Consider the following 4,261-nt stretch of genomic DNA (forward strand, 5'->3'; position numbering starts at 1 on the left):
ATTAAGCCAAACAATGCGTTACACTTGGTGGGTCCCACAACTTCTAATGGATCGTGCCCCCGGGGCGTGATAGAATTTGGGTCAGGGTAAGGTGGTGGCATTGAGGAGCGGGAAGACAAATAAGTTTGATGGTAAGGAGTCATTGTATCATGGGAGGTAGTATGGAGGGAGTGTAGACCTCGAGGTGTGTTTGTTGTTGGAATATATGGCTACCCTTGAGACTGATGAGGAGTTTATGGTGGTTGTTTCTTCTTCTCTGTGAATGAAGTTTACAAAGTGCTACAGGATGCTTTCATTCAAAAGAGTTCTAATTTTGTAATTTTGCCTTGGAGGTAAAGTTCATTCTTGAATTCTATAGGATTATTATGTACTGATCAAGCAATTACCACTCTAATAAACAAGTTACCAGGGGAGGATCTACATACAGTCCAGAGGGGGCCACGGTCCCCCCAAAAAATTGGGGGAAAAAATTAGTGTGCTCTATTCCTTCGCCAGTAAGGCACGGTTCTCCAAATTTGTCAACACCGATCTAGTAGCCCCAAGACTTCCTTTCCAACGAAGTGTCTCAAAATGCCGTGAGCTCGGCTCCAATAAAGAAACAGGTCCATCTTGTACCTCCCACCAAAATCAGAATGAAGTACATTCACCTTTCTGTTTATCACACACTTTTTTAATCTGTTGGAGACTGCTAGGACTTTATCCAAAGGGGATTTGGTTGTAACCCAAACACGCCTAGAACAACCACCAACAAAGGGCATCTATTTCCGCCCAACGATTCCTCCTTAGAAGGCTCCCAAACATCCACGTGAACCCCATCTGAAAGACCCTCCATGCGGTGAATAGAGGTGCCAAACTTCACCTCAGTCTTCTTGCTCATATCAAAGTGTTCACTGGATTTTAAATTACAAGTTTGTGCACACATCTCCAAATCAATACTGGAATGACTAAGCTTCAAATACCGCAGTCTAGTCGAATAACCAGAAATTGCCAGCTTTCTACCTATCACCAAACTTCCAATCAAATAGTACATGTTATTCCTCCTGACGCTTTTCATCACAATCAAAGAGTCTTCCATGATCTCGAGAACCATGTCCTCAACACGAACCTCATTCGCCGAGGTGGAGAATTGAAGAATTACAGAAAATCAGAAAATTCAGCAGAGAGTTTGGCGGTCGACCGGCGCGGTCGACCGCAAACGTGCACCAAACCGACTGGGAATCGGAGTGTGTGGCGGTCGACCGGAGCTGGTGGCGGTCGACCGGCGCGGTCGACCGCGGATGACTGTAAGCGTTTTTACTCTCGGGTTTGATGATTCGGTCAACCGGTGCGGTCAACCGCGAGACCTACGTGGTCGACCGCCGCGGTCGACCGACGATGATCTGGGCTGGGCTTCAGGTTTTGACCCGATTCGGTTTTAAGTTGATAAATAAACTAAAACCAGATTTGTTAGGGCTAATGTAAGGACGAATTTGAGCATCCTTTGAGAGAGGATTGTTGCATCAAATTGTGGGAGAGCTTTGAGAGATCAAGTGTTTTGTTTTAGGGTTTAGTCTGAGAGATTTGTAATCCTATTTGTATTCCCTTGATTTCTAGTAGTAAAATCTCCCCCACCTTCTTGCCCCGTGGACGTAGGCAACTTAACGAACCACGTAAAATCCTTTGTTCTTGTTGTGGTTGTGTTTTGCATATTATTTGTGATTTGGTTCGAGTTATTGTTTGTGTTGTCCTAAAAGCTTCCGCCGCGCACAACAGTTGCAACCACCATTATTGCCCGATTACTTTGGGAAGTTGTCATATGCAATGGCTACGACTACAATAGTTGGTGAATTGGTGGCCTATGGACTCAGATGTGCTGCTCTTTTGGAAAGTGTGAGATCACACGATGAAAATGCAATTACAGAATTGATTAGGAAGTATCACGAGAAGCCTTTTGTGTACGGTTGAGTGGATTTGATAAATACAATGTGTTGATGGTGAGTTCACGAGGTTTCATACATGTGGATGTGATTTCATGAGACCCCCATTTAATTCCACATCGAGAAATGAGTGAAAATCTAAGTGGCTTAAATAGGTAAGCTCAAGACTCAAGTGTAGCACTGCTAGTCAATTTTGACAGTAAATTAAGCCAAACAATGCGTTACACTTGGTGGGTCCCACAACTTCTAATGGATCGTGCCCCCGGGGCGTGATAGAATTTGGGTCAGGGTAAGGTGGTGGCATTGAGGAGCGGGAAGACAAATAAGTTTGATGGTAAGGAGTCATTGTATCATGGGAGGTAGTATGGAGGGAGTGTAGACCTCGAGGTGTGTTTGTTGTTGGAATATATGGCTACCCTTGAGACTGATGAGGAGTTTATGGTGGTTGTTTCTTCTTCTCTGTGAATGAAGTTTACAAAGTGCTACAGGATGCTTTCATTCAAAAGAGTTCTAATTTTGTAATTTTGCCTTGGAGGTAAAGTTCATTCTTGAATTCTATAGGATTATTATGTACTGATCAAGCAATTACCACTCTAATAAACAAGTTACCAGGGGAGGATCTACATACAGTCCAGAGGGGGCCACGGTCCCCCCAAAAAATTGGGGGAAAAAATTAGTGTGCTCTATTCCTTCGCCAGTAAGGCACGGTTCTCCAAATTTGTCAACACCGATCTAGTAGCCCCAAGACTTCCTTTCCAACGAAGTGTCTCAAAATGCCGTGAGCTCGGCTCCAATAAAGAAACAGGTCCATCTTGTACCTCCCACCAAAATCAGAATGAAGTACATTCACCTTTCTGTTTATCACACACTTTTTTAATCTGTTGGAGACTGCTAGGACTTTATCCAAAGGGGATTTGGTTGTAACCCAAACACGCCTAGAACAACCACCAACAAAGGGCATCTATTTCCGCCCAACGATTCCTCCTTAGAAGGCTCCCAAACATCCACGTGAACCCCATCTGAAAGACCCTCCATGCGGTGAATAGAGGTGCCAAACTTCACCTCAGTCTTCTTGCTCATATCAAAGTGTTCACTGGATTTTAAATTACAAGTTTGTGCACACATCTCCAAATCAATACTGGAATGACTAAGCTTCAAATACCGCAGTCTAGTCGAATAACCAGAAATTGCCAGCTTTCTACCTATCACCAAACTTCCAATCAAATAGTACATGTTATTCCTCCTGACGAAGTGTATTGATTTATGTGTGCGATTATTTGTGTGGTTATATTTTGATTTAACGCTAGAATGAGGATATCTTCGCTTAATTCTTAATCTTTTAGAACACATGGTATATAAATGGGGGGTTCCTTGTTTGGATTTTTCGCCCGATGTACTAGTTCCACTAGATGCTCTTCATCACAATCAAAGAGTCTTCCATGATCTCGAGAACCATGTCCTCAACACGAACATTCAGATCCTCTTCAACTAAAGCTCCAATTGAGATCAAGTTATTCCTCAAGGAAGGAATATATCTCACATCATGTAACTCCCTAACTATCCCGTCAAATATCTTGATGCGAATTCTTCCTATCCTAAGGATCTGGCATGCACGGTTGTCTCCCATTGTAAAACCCCGGAAATTCCTATAATAAATATATGTGAATTATTAATAGTAAATAATTCCCTTGTGATGAATAACCATATAAATATAAGATATATACGTTTATCAGTGTTTGGGAACCCAGCAGGTGTTTACAAGTGAGAGAAATCGAGTGGTATATGGCCAGCAGGTGAAATGCCTACAGAAGGCATTTTTGTGCTGAGCGGTCGACCGACACGGTCGACCGTGGCGGTCGACCGGTGCGGTCGACCGACCAGCGTACAGAGAGTTTCAGGCTTCGTTTCTTTTACGGTTCTGTTTCGGGTCTTTGGGTTTCGGGTCGGGTTCGTAAGTGGGTATATATATGCTACTGTTCACGAGAGAGCCTCCCTCAGAATTGAAACCAAAACCCTAGCCCCCTTTCTCTCCCCTCTCAAAAACCCTAACTAGATCTGGTGATCTTTGAGGAGTTCGAAGGAGTTGCAGTGGGAGTTTGCAGGTCAGATAGAAAGAGAACCATCTCTAGAGCAGTTGTCAACACCCAAGGCGAGTAATTTCTCGCCCAACCCCCACCCCTTCCAAAACCCTAGCCCCCTTCCTCTCCCCTCTCAAAAACCCTAACTAGACCTGGTGATCTTTGAGGAGTTCGGAGGAGTTGCAGTGGGAGTTTGCAGGTCAGATCGAAAGAGAACCATCTCCAGAGCAGTTGCCAACACCCAAGGCGAGTAACTTCTCGCCCAAC

The sequence above is a fragment of the Asparagus officinalis genome, chromosome 1 (genome assembly GCF_001876935.1).
Source record: "Asparagus officinalis chromosome 1, Aspof.V1, whole genome shotgun sequence".
NCBI lineage: Eukaryota > Viridiplantae > Streptophyta > Magnoliopsida > Asparagales > Asparagaceae > Asparagus > Asparagus officinalis.